Source organism: Cebus imitator, unplaced genomic scaffold (genome assembly GCF_001604975.1).
Source record: "Cebus imitator isolate Cc_AM_T3 unplaced genomic scaffold, Cebus_imitator-1.0 Scaffold5, whole genome shotgun sequence".
NCBI classification, from domain to species: Eukaryota; Metazoa; Chordata; class Mammalia; order Primates; family Cebidae; genus Cebus; species Cebus imitator.
The window spans coordinates 13,135,948-13,152,726 of record NW_016107320.1 but is presented as its reverse complement, the minus strand read 5'-3'; the positions used below and the strand labels follow the sequence as shown (position 1 = coordinate 13,152,726).

The following is a 16,779-nucleotide window of genomic DNA, read 5'->3' as shown; positions in this document are numbered from 1 at the left end:
TTTTTTGTAATTTTAGTAGAGACGGGGTTTCTCCATGTTGGCCAGGATGGTCTCAAACTCCTGACCTCAAGTGATCTACCCATCTCGGCATCCCAAAGTGCTCAGATTACAGGCATGAGCCACCGAGTCCAGCCTTTTTTTTTTTTTTTGAGACAGTCTCACTCTGTTACCCAGGCTGTCGTGCAATGATGTGGTCTTGGCTCACCTCCCACCTCTTAGGTTCAAGTGATTCTCTTGCCTCAGCCTCCTGAGTAGTTGGGACTAAAGGTGCGTACCACCACACCTGGCTAATTTATTATTTTTAGTAGAGATGGGGTTTTGCCATGTTGGCCAGGCTGGTCTTGAACTTCTGATCTCAGGTGATCCACCCACCTTGGTCTCCCAAAGTGCTGGGATGACAGGCATGAGCCATCTCGCCCGGCCTCACTTTTAATTTTTTTTAAGAACCTTTGGCTGAGTGTAATGGCTCACGCTTGTAATCCCAGCCCTTGGGAGGCCAAAGCAGGCAGATCACCTGAGGTCAGGAGTTCAAGACCAGCCCGGCCAACATGGCGAAACCCCTTCTCTACTAAAAATACAAAAATCAGTGGCCGGGCGTGGTGGCTCATGCCTATAACCCCAGTGCTTTGGGAGGCTGACACAGGAGGATCGCCTGAGGTCAGGAGTTTGAGACCAACCTGGTCAGCATGGTGAAACTCCGTCTCTACCAAAAATACAAAAATTAACCAGGCATGGTGGCAGGCGCCTGCAATCCCAGCTACTCAGGACACCGAGGCAGGAGAATCGCTTGAGGCTGAGGTTACGGTGAGCTGAGATCGTACCATTGCATTCTATTCTGGGCAACAGACGGAGACTCTGCCTCAAAAAAAAAAAAAAAAAAAAAAGGCTGGGCGTGGTGGCTCACGCTTGTAATCCTAGTACTTCGGGAGGCTGAGGCAGGTGGATCAAGAGGTCAGGAACCCGAGACCGGCCTGGCCAATATGGTGAAACCTTGCCTCTACTAAAAATACAAAAATTAGCTGGGCGTGGTGGTGCACGCCTGTAGTCCCAGCTGCCCCAGAGGCTGGGGCAAGAGAATCGCTTGAACCCAGGAGGTAGAGGTTGCAGTGAGCCGAGATCACACCACTGCACTCCAACCTGGTTGACAAAGCCAGACTCTGTCTCAAAAAAAAAAAAAAAGAAGAACTTTTCTTCTGCATTCATAATTTAGCTAATCAGTTTGGCACAAGAGGCCTGGGTCTGGGACTATCTCAGTCTTTAACATGCCTTCCTCACTAAGCTCAATCATTTCTAGCTTTGGATTTAAAGTGAGAGACATGGAATTCTTCCTTTCACTTGAACATGTAGAAGCCATCGTAGGATTATTAATTGACTTAATTTAATATTGTGGTATCTCAAGGAATAGGCGGATCCAAGGAAAGGGAGGGATGGGGACAGCCAGTTGGCAGAGCAGTTACAACACACATTTATTGATTCAGTTCACTGTTTCATATGGGGATGGCACATGGTGCCCCAAAGCAATTACAATAATCATGTCAAAGATCGCTGTTGATAGATCACCACAACAGATATAATGAGAAAGTGTGAACTTTTGCCAAAGTTACCAAAACGTGACCCAAAGACATAAAAGTGAGCACAAACTGCTGGAAAAATGGCACCGATGGCCTTGCTTGACACAGCGTTGCCACAAACCTTCCATTCTTAAAAATCGCACCGTCTGGGAAATACAATAAAGCAAAGCAAGGCCCATCTGTCTCAGAAAATAAGCTCGCATGCTTGGAAACCTACCAGAACCAGACAAGCGGTGTTAGGAACACTAGAAAATTCTTGGCCTCTATCTAGTCTTAGCAAGAAACATCCTGGAAGAACTAAGGGGACTTAACACCTATGCAGATTACTTTCTAGATAGGCCTGAGAAATCCACGCTAGCTAACTCAGCAAAGAGATGCCTACAGACTCTCCTCAGCTGCTAACCAAAACCCTATATGGGCTACAGGGCAATGTCGGGATATGTCTGTCTTCTCCTGGGCTGGGCAAGCCTCACAAAGGTGCCCTGAAAGGTCTCTTCACTCACTGGCGTGGAGGAAACCAGGTTTTAGTGAAGATAGGCAGTCAGAGGCATCTCTAGCCCTTCCAGAACCCAAACCATTATTTAGTCATCTGAGATATCAGGAGATCGGCTTTCATGTTGTCCCTCTTTCTCTTTGGATGACTGAAAAGGCTTATTTTCTTTCCTTTTTTTTTTTCAAATGGAGTCTCACTCTTGTCACCCAGGCTGGAGTGCAATGGTGTGATCTCGGCTCACTGCAACCTCTGCCTCCCATGTTCAAGCGATTCTCCTACCTCAGCCTCCCAAGTAGCTGGTATTACAGGAGCATGCCACCACGCCCAGCTAATTTTTGTATTTGCAGTAGAGATGGGGTTTCACCTTGTTGGCCAGGCTGGTCTCAAACTCTTGACCTCAGGTGATCCACCGGCCTCGGCCTCCCAAAGTGCTGGGATTACAGGCGTGAGCCACCGCACACCGCCAGAAGGCTTATTTTCTGTAAGCCTGTCTTATTTTTTGGGATGGCTAAGGTTGTGGTCACTATGGGTGAAGGATTAGGAGTGTCTTGGGAAGGCTTGAGAGTTCTCAGAGCAGCTTCAGCATGTCAGGGAAGGGAAGGTCTTTACTGGGTTGGTGTTTATGTAAATAACCTTCACTATTTCCTCTTAAATGTTGTCTGAATGAACTTACATTCAGCAGGGCATTTTTTCATGACCTTTCTTCTTGCTGAAAGATAAAATCCTATTACCCCGTATATGTTTGCTTTTTAAAAATATGTCATTATTATTATTATTTTGCTGATTCGAAAACCAGTGCATTGGCCGGGCGCGGGTGTTCACACTTGTAATCCTAGCACTTTGGGAGGCTAAGGTGGGTGGATCCCCTGAGGTCAGGAGTTCAAGACCAGCCTGGCTATCATGGTGAAACCCCATCTTAAAAAAAAAAGAAAGAAAGAAAACTAGTGCATGTTCAGGCCCAGGGTGCCTTGGAGCAAGTTGGGAGGCCATTTCCTCTGGGCAGAGGCAGCCTGGCAGTAGCACACAGGATTCCAGCCCAGAACACAACCTGCTCAACCACATGGACAGGCCCATGAAAAAAACTCCTCTCAAAAAAGTCAAACAATGTAAAGGCACATAAAAAATGGGCCAGGCACAGTGGCTCATATCTGTAATTCTAGAACTTTGGGAGGCCAAGGCAGGAAGATCACTTGAACCCAGGATTTCAAGACCAGCCTGGGCAACATAGCTAGACCCTGTCTCTACCAAAAATTAAAAATATAAAAATTGGCCAGCCATAGTAGCATGCACTGGGAGTCCCAGCTACTTGGGAGGCTGAGGCAGGAGGATCACTTGAGCCCAGGAGTTCAAGGCTGCAGTGAGCTGTGATCATACCACTTCACTCCAGCCTAGGCAACAGAGAGAGCTGGCTCAAAAAAACAGAGCCTGGCTCAAAAAAACAAACCAAACCAAAGTATAAGCCTCTTATAAACACACTCCCAAAGAAAACCACTATTAAAAACTTGGATGGGCTGGGCGTGGTGGCTCACACCTGTAATCCCAGCACTTTGGGAGGCAGAGGTAGGTGGATTACCTGAGATCAGGGGTTTGAGACACCAGCCTGGCCAACATAGTGAAACCTCGTCTCTACTAAAAATACAAAAATTAGCTGGGCATGGTGGTAGGTGCCTGTAATCCCAGCTACTTGGGAGGCTGAGTCAGGAGAACCACTTGAACCCAGGAGGCGGAGGTTACAGTGAGCCAAGATCATACCATTGCACTCCAGCCTGGGCAACAAGAGCGAAACTCTGTCTCAAAAAAAAAAAAAAAAAAAAAAAAAAAAATTGGTTAAAAAAAAAAAAAAAAAAAAAAAAAAAAAATTGGTTAATTATTTTGTTTTGTTTTGATAGGATAATAAAATTCATTTAGGGGGAAATGGGAGAACACTGTCTATTTTTAAATTCTCTTCCTCTCTGACCCTACCCAGCCCAATACTACCAAAGGTTCATAACAACCCAGGAGAAGTCAGCTGCAACTTTGTTAGCATATCCTTGGATGGAAGCCACTTCAAAGTTGAATCCTCAGTTATCTCCGTCTAACCCTGATACTTTGATCTTTGTCCCGAGGCAGAGCAAAGCCTAAGGAACTGGGTCCCTCACTACTGGGGGTGAAGGGAGGGGAGGGGGGTCCTCGGAAATGTAAATTGTTCACTGTTCTGCCACTGCCTATCTGTCATCTCTCCAGACCCCAGCCCTTGGAGGAGTGGCTTTAGCTGGGAGAGAGTTTATAAGTCTGGGTCAGAAAGTGGAGAGCCTTTGGCGAACCCTGAAGAAATGCAGAGGACAAAAGACCAGCTTGTTTGCAGTTAGTGTTCTGAAGGGAGTCAGAATCCTAGACCAGTGACCATAGCTGGAAGGATTCTCGCTGAGGTTTTATAGGCCCCCTTAGCTTCCCCATATGTGTTCTTGTTGTTTTTCTCTTATTTCACAGTAAAACCTAAAACAAAAGGGCTGTTTATCTTGGGGTGCAGCAAGGAAGAGGGAGATGAGGGTGAAAAATATATCCTTTTCTGCAGCTAGTGTTGGGGAATAGAGAATCTGAGGGGGAGTTGGGGGTAGAGGCGGTAGATACATAGTAAAGCCACAAAGAAGGCTGGGTGCAGAGGCTCACACCTGTAATCCCTACACTTAGGGAGACTGAGGCAAGTGAATGGGTTGAGCCCAAGAGTTCAAGACCAGCCTGGGCAACATAGGGAGACCACCGCCTCCACAAAAAGATATAAACACCAGCTTGGCATGGTGGTTCATGCCTAGAGTCCCAGTTGCTTGGAAGGTTGAGCTGGGGGGATTGCTTGGGCCCAGTAGGCCAAGACTGCAGTAAGTCAAGATTGTACCACTGCACTCCAGTCTGGGAAACAGAGCGAGGAACACTGTCTAAAAAGAAAAGAAAAGAAAAAGAAAAAAGCCACAAAGATACCCAGGCTCCAGAAGGTGTCTTCCGTCAAAGGAAAGTTCTTGGGCTTAGAAAACAACAACAACAACAACAACGACTACCATTTATTGAGCATTTACAATGTGCTGGGCACTTTGCCAAGAGCATTACATGCATTTTCTCATTTAATCCTTTCAACGGTTCTGGGAAGAACAGTTACCATTGTTATCTTCATTTCACCATTGAGCAAATGCAGTGGAGCTAACTAGCTTGCCCAGGATCACACAGCGAGCAGTAAGTGGCTGAATCGGGACCCATGCTCAAAACTGTTTGACCCCAGAGACTAAGTTCATCCCTTCAGAACAAAATAATTCCATGCTTCAATGACTACCAACGGCCTACCCTCACCCCTACCCCTCACCATGTACACTCCAGGCTTGCTTTCCTCAGTTATTCCAAATGAGTTTCTGGATTTTCACATTGTTCTCATTCAAGATTCAGGCATCACCCTAGTCATCTTCTTTCTTGGTCCCTCCTCCCACAGCGCCCTGCAGATGGCCCTGGGTGGCACTACGTGTCTGGTTTGGTCTCCCCCACAAGACAAGGGAGGTCCCCCAGGCTGCACCCCCATCTCTTTCATCTTTGGATCCACTGTGCCTGACACAGCGCCTGACACACAAGAAGTGCTCCCTGGCACCCACAGGCTCCATATAGATGTGGCATTCAGGCCAGACAGAGCTGAGCTGCCACACAGCTCACTCTCTTTCTCACTCCAAATTGGCAGGAGAGAGTGAATGTTATTTACAAAAACACCAAGCCAAACAAGACCCTTCCTTCCCTGACATACTGAAGCTGCTCTGGGAACAGACAGGGGTCACCAAATGGTAGCCAGATGGTGACTGACTGCTGTTCCCTAACTCCAGGGGCCTGGGGCAAAAGGCTTAGCTGCCCACCTGCTCCCAGGACCTGTGAATGATCCACTTTGTAGGGAAAAACCCAGACAATTCCCTCCTCCCAAATCCCCTTCCACAACCAGCTCTCAGAGTGGAGACTCTGCCAGCTCTCGCCACATCCTGGGGACTCTCGAAGCCTGGTCTGGAAGTTTCTGCAACCTTGCCCCATATCAATGGCACTTACCTGACCTGACTTCTTCCATAACAGGGAGGTGTTAATTCTGCAGTATCCATCCAGGGCAGTGGGGTGATCATCCCTGGTAGGCACAGCTGAGCCCTAAAATAACTGAACTCAGGCAGAGCAGGGATGACCTGGGGCAGAAGGAATGTGGGGAGAAGAGTTGAGAAGCTCCTTTCTCCCCGGGAAAACTCTGAGGACACAAGAAGCCGGAGGAGCAGGGAAGAGATTTCCTGCAGTGTTCCCAAACAAAGAGAGCTGGCTGGGCTTTGCGGAGAGCTCTGTTTCCCTTCATTTCATTCAGCAGTGGTCTCCTCCTCCCACAGATGTGGGAGGCAACAGGCCCCCAACTGGTTATCAGGCCCTCCAGCGTGAGGGCCTTTGTCTTCCTGTAGACATCTAGCTGGCAGGGCGAAGGGCCGACAAATCCTCCCTGACCCTCCCAGCTCTTTGTTATCTCGGAGGGAAGATTACATTTCTGTATGGGGAGGCAAGGTGCCAGGAGGCCTCGGGCAGGACAGAGACAGGCAGAGCTTCCAGCTGACCCCCATTGCCTGGAGTGGCTCAGAGCTGTCCTGGAGACACTCTCCCTCTGGCCTTGGGCCCTCCCAGAAATGGAAGGGCTGCGTTTCAGAATGAGGCAGGTAGAGGAGTGGGACAGAAGGGGAGATGGGCTGGAAGGATAAAAGCAGCCAACTCTCAATTATTCAGAAGTGTGTCTGCGGTCTGTGGACAGCTCATGCCTTCACTGAGTTTCTCACCTTCTCCATTCAGCTGCCATCAGCTCTTTCCTGAGAGTGGAGGAGGGAGCGCTGGCAAGTTGGCCACTGCTTTCATTTTGGTTTCTTGATGAATCTATAGAGGATTTTTCAGCAGCAGGCCCATGTCCCTCAACACCAAATAGGCATTTAGATCATTCTCTTTCTGTTTAAATCAAGAACACATTCTTTAGCCTCTTCTTTAGGGATCAAGATACTCCTATAATGGTTCCAAATCATAAGAAAAAGTGGCTTGATTTAAAACCCCTTGTTTTAAGCCAGATGTGGTGGCTCACGCCTATAATCCCAGCACTTTGGGAGGTCGAGGCAGGCAGATCACCTGAGGCCAGGAGTTCGAGACCAGCCTGGCCAACATAGTGAAGCCCAGTCTCTACTAAAAATATAAAAATTAGCTGGGCATAGTGGCAGGCGCCTGTAATCCCAGCTACTCAGGAGGCTGAGGCAGGAGAATTGCTTGAGCCCAGGAGGTGGAGGCGAGCTGAGTGAGCTGAGATGGTGCCATTGCACTACAGCCTGGGGTGACAAGAACAAGACTCCGTCACAAAAACAAAACAAAAAAACCCTTGTTTTAGAAGAATTACGGAGAGGAAGGGCGATACACACTCCTATAGGAATAAAGTGGGAAAATAGTAGCTGGGTATTAATATTAAATGCTGGATTTTTTTCATGGCTTGCCTTCCCAATCATATTCCCTCAAATTATATTTCCTCCTCTGGTAACCCATATTTGTTACGCTTAGCGAGTCCATCAACAGCAAAGATACATGGAAAACCTCCTGAGTGGCATTGGTCAGACGCCTAGATGAGATCCTTGCCATAAAGCGGTTTAGAAGCCAGCTAGAGAGAAAGCAGAATAAGGAGAACCACTAACAAAGCTATGGTAAGTATCAACTTGGCAGATAGCCAGAAAGTCAGCAGGGGGTCCAAGGACTGACAAGGCTGGGATGGGCAGGGAAGGCCTCTTGAGGGTAGGGTGTGAGTTTGGCCTTCTTACAAGCCTGTAATGACCATTAATTAAAATGTAGGAGGCCTAATGGGTGGGCAGCATATATAGGAGTATAAACCAAGCCTGACCAGGAGCTGAAGGATTAAAGGGTGGCTTGTAGGGGAAAACCCTATAAACAATGGCTGAAGTTCATTTATTTATTTATTTTTAGTAGAGATGGAGTTTCACCGTATTGGCCAGGACAGTCTTGATCTCTTAACCTCATGTTCCGCCTGCCTCAGCCTCCCAAAGTGCTGGATTACAGGCATAAGCCACCGCGCCCAGTCTAAAGTTCATTTATTCAACAAATATATGAGTTCCTGTTTCTAGTGTTTTGTTTTGTATTATTTTGTTTTGAGAAAGGGTCTTGCTCTGTTGCCCAGGCTGGAGTATCATGGCTCGATCGTAGCTCATTACAGCCTCAAGCTCCTAGGCTCAAGCCATCCTCCTTCTTCAGCCTCCAACTCCAACTAATTTTTAAAATTTTTGCAGAAACAAGGGCTCACTTTGTTTCCCAGGCTGGTTTTGAACTCCTGGCTTCAAGTGATCCTCCTGCTTTGACCACACAAAGTGCTGGGATTACAGGGGTGAGCTGTAATTTAGTTGTTTATTCATTTGCTCAACAAATACTTATTGAATATTTGCTCTTTGGCCAGTCAAAGAATTTCATGAACGTCTACTATGTGAATAACACTGTATTGGTCACTAGTCTGTCACCTACTGGTAGATTAGAAAAATAGGCCGAGCACAGTGGCTCACGCCTGTAACCCCAGCACTTTGGGAGGCCGAGGCGGGCGGATCACGAGGTCAGGAGATTGAGACCATCCTGGCCAACATGATGAAATCCCCATCTCTACTAAAAAAACAAAAATTAGCTGGGCATGGTGGCGCGTGCCTATAATCCCAGCTACTCAGGAGGCTGAGGAGGAGACTCGCTTGAACTAGGGAGTGGAAGATTGCGCTGAGCTGGGATCGCGCCACTGCACTCCAGCCTGGCGACAGAGTGAGACTGTCTCAGAAAAAATAAAAAAGAGAAAAGAAGGGAAAAAAAGGAAAAATAATGTGAGGATCCCTTTCTTACATTAATGGGGGTGGGGTGGGGCGGAGCGGTGGGTGGGGTGGGGGAGGAGTTGCGTGGGGGATCTCATTCAGTATTCAAACCCTTACAAATTTGGGAGTTGAGGTGGGTGATGGTGAGGGAACAGGCCCTGCCATTAACTTACATAGTGACATCTATTTGTGTAATATTTTTGGCACACTGATGGCTACTATTTGTATTTGATTCTTATGACCATCTTGTGAAGGAGTAGCAACAGATACCCCTGTTTTGATTTTATCAGATGCATGACTTGTCCGACATCAAACTTCATAAATGATGGACAGAATGGAGGAATCCTTCAGCCCTAGAGCTGCCTGCTTCCCACCTCAACAGTGGCCTCAGCCTGGGCTCACATCATAGGCCCCACGGAGCCTTGGAAAAAACACAGATTCTTGGCTCCTTCCTGGGACAGCGCGATTCCTCATGTCTGAGCAGGCCCATAAATTTGTATTTTTCAGAAGTTCTTTACAGGACCTGTGTCCATTTGGATTAGGGAACCACTAGATTATACCATTCCACGGAAGGCTCAGGGGGAAGCATTTTAGCCACTTTCCTGGGTTCCATAGTATTGGAGGGTGTTCTGAGTGGGCTGTGATTAATTTCCAAACCAACCACACCTCTCCCCTCAACTCCCACTGCTTACTCTTTGCTTCCTAGATGTTCACTGCAGGCTGGAGACTTCTGAGGGCCAACAACATCACTGTAGAATTTACAGAGTCCATTTCCCGGTGGACCACAAAATCTAAATTATGTGGCTGGGGAAAGCTGAGATCCAAAGCAAGGGTTTGAGGAGGGGCTGACCTTCTCAAGAATAAAAGCAGCTTGTATTTATTAAGTGTTAACTATGCGCCAGGCCCTCGTTGACGCCTCAACTCTATACGAAAAGCACGATTATTCCCCTTTTACAGATGGCAAAACCGAGATTTAGAGCGCGAAAATTATTTCCCCAAGGCGCACAGACTCCAAAGCCCACGCTACCAGGTACAACCTCAGGGCTGCAGCGTCTCTTCACCTGGCCCCTCACACTGCTGCTGTGTCTAGGGCCTGAAATTCCGGCGCCCTCTGGGACGTGCTCAGATGCAGGGGCGCGAGCGCCAAAGGAGACCAGGCTGAGGGAAGGGAAGGGCAGAGCCGGGGACAGCTCGGCCCGCTCCCCCTCCTCGGGTGCCGCGGCTCGGGAACTACAAGGCCCAGCAGGCAGCGGCAGGGGGCGGAGGCGGAGGAGGGACCAGCGCGGGTGGGAGTGAGAGGGCGAGCCCTCGCGCCTCTCTGGCGCACAGCGCTCGGAGCGCTCCTGCGGCCACAGGCGCGGCGGCCTCGGCGGCGGGCGGCAGGCAGCGGGAGCCGGGACGCCGGTGCAGCCGCAGGGCGCGGAGGAACCCGGGCAGTGCCAGGAGCTAGGTGGCCACGTCCGGACCGGACCGAGACTCCACGTAGCGCATTGCGGCGACCTCGCCTTCCCCGGCCGCGAGAGCGCCGCTGCTGGAAAAGCCGCGGAGCCGGAGGACTTTTCTCTGCTCCGAGCTCTGGGCGCCCCGCAGGACGCACGGTACCCGTGCTGCAGTCGGGCACGCCGCGGCGCCGGAGCCTTCGCGGGGCGATGGATCCTGGTCTGCAAGGAGCGTGAGGCGCCGCCGCCGCGTTCCGGAGAAGGGGGGCGCAGGGTCTGGAGACCCCGGGCGGCGGACGGGAGCCCTCCCCCCGCCCCGCCTCCGGGGCACCAGCTCCGGCTCCATTGTTCCCGCCCGGGCTGGAGGCGCCGAGCACCGAGCGCCGCCGGGAGTCGAGCGCCGGCCGCGGGGCTTTTGCGACCCCGCCAACACCCGAACAGAGCCCGGGGGCGGCGGGCCGGCGCCGGGGACACGGGCAAACGCCCGCCCTCACAAGCCACGGCAGACTCTCCCGAGGCCGAACCTCCACGCAGAGCGAGGTAAGAGCCGCTGCGCCCCCGATCCGGGGCGGGTTTAGCGTCCCGAGCAGCCCCAGGCGCCGGAGCTTCCCGGCTGAGCGCTTCGCCCTCCGCTGCCCAGCCGGGGCCAGCGCCTCCCTCCGCTCGCCGCCCGCCCCCTCCACCTCCCGGCTCCCTCCCGGGCAATCCGCGCCCCCCTTGGGTCTCCCCTCCCCTCCGCCCGCGTCGCTTTCTGCGCCCCCTCCCTGCGCTCGTCCCACCGCTCTTCCCGCCGCCCAACTTTTCCGCCAACTCGCGCTCGGGAGCTGGCGAGGCGGCGGCGGCGGCTACTCGGTGAGTCCCGGGAGGGACAGGCCCTGGGCGAAGGCGGCGAGGCCCGCGGTTTCCAGGACTGGGGAGGAGGGCGGGAGTGGGCGGCGAGGTGGGGTGCGGGGTGTGTGCGTGTGCGTTGCATTCCACTCCATCTCTATTTGGTCCCGTTTTGGGGATTCACCCCAATTCAGCAGGTAGCTTTGGGCTCAACGCTAAAAATCCGGGACATTCCTAAGTCCTTTTCCACCCCCGGGAAAGTCTGGGGGCTGGGTGGGGGGCAATGGCGGGGGGGATGAAATGCGGAGGACTTGGAGAGCTAGGTTAGCTTCTCTTGGAATACGTTTTAAGGAGGTGTCGTCACCAAATGGCTGAATCTGCTTGAGCTGAGAGCGAAAAACGACTCCCCTTTCCAGAAGGGGTGATCTACTTGGTCTTTGAAAGGGTCGGAAGTTTGGGGAATGGGAGGACGACCCCCATTAAGCCGAGGTATGGGGCGGGGGCAGGGCCCGGGGCCGTTCCGTCCCAATCTGGTTCTTGGAGGTGGAGGTGGAGGAAGGGATGAGGGTTTTGTCCGGTGCGGTTCACTCGGCTGCGATGCGTGTGCTTGTCTAACCCAGACCCCGCTGCGCCCTGCGTCCCCTCCCGTTATGTTTGGGATTGGGAGAAAAGGGAGGCTACGACCCACGTCTGCAGAGAAATTTGTGGACGTTGTATATGGGGTTCATATAGAACACCCCTATAAGGCAGCCAGACACTGTGTGTGTCGGGGGGAGTGAAGCCTGTGTCTTGTTCTGGGCCCAGAAGGTATCAGCCCGTTTGAAAAACATTTCCACGGTGCTGTTCTACCCTAGCCCTCCCCCATCCCCCTTTTCCAGATGTGGCGGCCGCATCTGGTTCCGTTTCACCCCACACGGGTACACCGCAGCCGCATTATTAACTTACCTCTTCCTCCCCTCCCCCTCCTCCAAATTAAAACTGGGATTCTTCAACTCGCCTTGACCACCTCCCTCCTTAACATTTCTGGAGACTTGGAGATGCGGCGTTGAGATTTAGGGGAGAAAAGAAAGTTTCCTTGGATCCCGAGTTATTTAAGATCCCACCAAGTTAGTTATTTGCTGCCGCTGGTGGGTGGCGGCGGGGTGCTTTCTGGATTGCGCAGAAAAGAGGCATCTTGGGAGATGGGGCCAAGGTTTTAGGGGATGGCACTTGCGAACGGTTCATCCGCGAGACTAGGGGGGCTCTTTGGCCGTGCGTCTGGCCAGAAGTGGCCTTGACGATGGAAGTTTCTGGAACCAAAGCATTGCTTTCTCTCCCTTGAGTTATAGCTGGAGCTGCAGGAGCGCCTGCCCCGCCCGGAGCCCGCGATCCCTTCTCGGCCGCCCCGCGGTGGCGTCACGCGCCCCTTCTTCACCTCCAGGAGCGAGCCCGGTGCGCAGGGCCGGGGGAGTGGGCGGCTGTTGTCAGAGGCGCTCTCTGTGTGTTTTTAAGGACTGATTTGGGTCGCATCCCCGGAAACTAAAGTGGGACATTTTACCGTTTAAATAACGGCCACAGGTTTGAAAGCGGGGTTGGATTGTCGAGCTGTGTTTGGTCATAGTCTTTGAGGCAGAAAGTGCCTTGTGGTCCAAAGTTGCGGGAGGGTGGGGAGAGTCGGAGAGTCGGTCTCTCACCCGCTTCTTTCCAGTCTGTTTCAAATTGAAAACACTTCTCTGGTTTCCTTCTTTGGGCGGTAGTTTTGGAGGCTGTAATGAAATCGCACTTTCTCTAGACGTGGTAATTAAGGTGACTGTTTCCTCCGCAGATGTGCTCTGCCCTTTGCACCTCCGGACCAGCGCTTTTTTTGGAATACCATCTAAATGGGAAAACCTTAGCCTTGAGACCGTTGAGCAGAAAGTGGCCATTTTCCTCCCTTGACCCGGGATCCGGGTTTCCTCCCTGAGGCTTCTTTAAAAGCGAAGTAGCAGGACCCCGTGGGACCCACATTGGTCGGGTTAATCACCCCCACGCCTGGGTCATCCACCTTTCTCTCAGGACCGAGATCTAGCAGCCTCTGCCATTGCCAGCCGTATGTCCTGATGACCTGCCTCCCTAATGACTTGTTTACATATCCTCCCCCGCAGTGGGTTAGGAGAAGCTTCGGGCTGCCCCTGACCCTCCCTCCGGGTGCAGGGTGTTTGGGGACAGGGAGGCTGCTGGGGCTTGACTCCAACTGGAAGGGTTATGAACTACATCAGTGACAAGCTCCTTGAAATATCTGTTGCATTTGCTCTTAGTCATAGTTGAGTGTCAGCTTTTTAATGAGGTTCATCCAGATTGAGAGCCACTTGGACCGTGTACTTTCACTGCCTGCTTTTCCAAACATGCCTGCAGAAATGCTCATTTTTGACGTATTTTTCCCAGTGGGGATTCAGGCCAAAGTGGGTACCACTTGGACAGTCTTAAGGGCGCTTCTTTTCTTTGGCCTCTGGCCATGGAGGATGTTAGAAAGTTCCATTGGGTGGCCCTTTGATAGCAAGGGAAGCAAAAGCTCAGGAAGAAATGGAGAAGTGACCCCGTTCCCTGGGGGAAGAGGATTAGATACATTGGTGCATCCTTCAGGCTGAGCTAGCTTTATTCCTAGTAGACTCCAGAGGGCAAGAAAATTGAATTGAACACTGGGTAGGCAGATTCAAGCCTTAGAGACCAAGGAAAATCCATGGGTTTTGCTTTTAGTGGTGTGTTCTTTGTTTTCAGTATTGACCTGAAACAAGACTCCTAAAATGGGAGATTTGCTCGTGTGAACTTGGGGTTTTAGCAGCCGGTTCTCCAAAGGCCTTTTTCTTGCCTCTGTTTTTAAAGTGTCTTTCATCAAAATGGCTGTTAGTTAAAGAGCATCCTAGCAAAGTTTGAGCCTGTTGCTGCTCGTGGAAAAGAAGTTAGAATTGATTCGAATGTCTTGTTCTGAAAGGGCCTCATGTCACTTGATGAGTTTAATTTCCTCCTGGGAAATTTGTGTCTTGCATTTGTCTTCCCCAGAGCTTTGTAAAAGGCCTGAACGCACCAGGGACTGGTGGGAGCCCAGATGCAGAGCTTTAGAGAAGATTCTGGTGTTTCCAGAGAGGATGAAATGTCAGACTTGGGCTAGGATATTTGTTTTCCCCTAAGAGTGCATCTACTTTAAACAGAAATTCTCTACTCACCACCACCTCTCTCTCCCCTGCAATGAAAGAAACTATGTTTAGGGCCCTCTCCCCCATTAAATAGCACTCACCTAGATGAACCATCCCAAGTATTTTGTGGGGTTCCACTCATAGTACATCCTGTCTCCAAGAGCAAGATTTTCTCTTTTTCTTTTCTTTTTTTTTTTTTTTTTTTTTGAGATGGAGTCTCGTTCACCTCCTGAGTTCAAGCAATTCTCTTGCCTCAGCCTCCCGAGTAGCTGGCATTACAGGTGCACGCCACCATGCCTGGCTAGTTTTTATATATTTTTTTAGTAGAGTGTTTTCACCATGTTGGCCAGGCTGATCTCTGTCCACCTTGGCCTCCCAAAGTTCTGGGATTACAGGCATGAGTCACTGCAACAGCAGCAGATTCATGTAGCAGTTCATGTTTTTCTATATTACGTGTAGCAGTTCGTGTTTCACTTACTGCTAATTTGTTTTTGTTTTGAAACGCAGTCTTGCTCTGTCACCCTGGCCAGAGTGCAATAGCATGATACTGGGTCACAGCAACATCTGCCTCCTGGATTCAAGCAATTCTCCTGCCTCAGCCTCCCGAGTAGCTGGGATTACAAGCATGCATCACCACACCTGGCTAATTTTTTGTATCTTTAGTAGAAACGGGATTTCACCATGTTGGCCGAGCTGGTCTTGAACTCCTGACCTCAAGTGATCCCCTGGCCTTGACCTCCCCAAATGCTGGGATTACAGGCATGATCCTCCATGCCCAACCACTTACTGCTAATTTTTTATATACCTCTACTCCCAAGGACATTTGGACAATTTTTTTTTTTTTAAACAGAGACTCAAAAGATTTGCATTTTCCTTGGACCAACTAAAATTTTGCAAGCTGAGCTGAATAACTTTCTCCATATGTTATTAAGTACTTGCCCCCTGCCCTCTCAACATTCGAGTAGAGAACACTCACTTTGGGGAAAAGCAACCATTTCTGCTAAGAAATAAGTCTTATTCCCATCTGAAGGGATTAATGTTTTGGTGTTACTTCCTCAGTTTTGAAGAACCAAGTTGTCTAGAAATTTTCTCAGTGTTCCTTGGACTAGAGTTTGGCTGGTTAACAAGAGGTACGTACTAGCTAATTGCTTTTCTCTGATACTATCAGCCTCTTTTCTGGAGGAATATCTGTGTCAGTTTCTTCTCATCTGCCTTTTCTTTTTCTTCATTCACTTATCCAGTTAACAAACATGTTGGCATCTGCTGTGTACATACTAGGTGCCAATCATGTTAGCAAAGGTCAGGGAGGCACAAACCTTGCTCCAAAGGAGCCTGCAGTTTCGTGGGGAGAGAAGAGAATGAACATAAATAACATTCATCTAATATGACCTAAGCACCACGTGAGAGGGGCCAGCAATGTGGTTTGCAAATTGGAAAGAATGAAATCCTCCAGCTAGAAGGCCCAAGAAAGTCTTATGTAAGAGACAGCTTCTTAAAGTAGGGTTCAGAGAAAGGGGAAGACCTGGCGTGTTGCAGAACAAGGAAGGGCAAAGAAGAAACTCTTGTACAGAGGCCTGGAGGCTGCTTCTAGCTGCGCCGTCCTGTAGAAATAGAACACGAGCAGCTGGGCTTAGTGGCTCACACCTGTAATCCCAGCACTTTGGGAAGCCAAGACAGGCGGATTGCTTGAGCCCATGAGATGGAGACGAGCCTGGGCAACATGGTGAGACCCTGTCTCTACCAAAAAGTACACAAATTAGACAAGTATGCTAATTGTACTGGTAGTCCCAGCTATTCAGGAGGCTGAGATGGGAGAATTACTTGAGCCTAGTAAGCAGAGGCTGCAATGAGCTGTGATTGCATCACTGCTTTCCAGCCTGGGGGACAGAGGAAGACCCTGTTTTAAAAAAATAAATAAATAAAAGCTGGGCTCAGTGGCTCTTGCCTGTAATCCCAACACTTTGGGAGGTCGAGGTGGGTGGATCTCCAGAGGTCAGGTGTTCAAGACCAGCCTGGCCAACATGGTGAAACCCTGTCTCTACTAAATATACAAAAATTAGCCAGGCGTAGTGGCTCATGTCTGTAGTCCCAGCTACTCAGGAGGCTAAGGCAGGAGAATCTCTTGAACCCGGGAGGCAGAAGTTGCAGTGAGCCGAGATTGTGCCACTTTACTCCAGCCTGAGTGACAGAGCAAGACTTTGTCTCAAAGAAAAAAAAAAGAGAGAAAGAAATATAACGTAACATTGAGCTATGTATACTTTCACATTTTCTAGAAGCCATATTGGAAATTAAGTAAAAAGAAACAGGTAAAATTTGTTTTTTAATTGACTTGTTTAGATTTTAATAATTCATTTAATTGTAACTATATTTCCAAAATATTATCATTTGAACACATTGTAATCAATATAGAAATTATTGAAGAGATACTTTACTTTTTTTTTT

At 49.9% G+C, this 16,779-nt stretch overlaps 1 protein-coding gene across 16 annotated transcripts in view; it reads left to right on the top strand.

Moving 5' to 3' along the window:
• The first annotated feature begins 10,220 nt into the window (after positions 1-10,220).
• Positions 10,221-16,779, top strand: part of FGFR1 (fibroblast growth factor receptor 1) — a 60,925-nt gene continuing 54,366 nt past the window's right edge. For 13 of the 16 annotated variants that reach the window (XM_017536652.2, XM_017536619.2, XM_037741294.1 and 10 more), the window contains exon 1: positions 10,221-10,897. The gene's annotated coding sequence lies outside the window, so the exon portion shown is untranslated. Of the gene's footprint in view, positions 10,898-11,043; positions 11,210-11,551; positions 11,675-16,779 lie in introns of those variants that run through there. The other 3 variants (XM_037741316.1, XM_037741344.1, XM_037741325.1) reach the window with 3 other exon arrangements.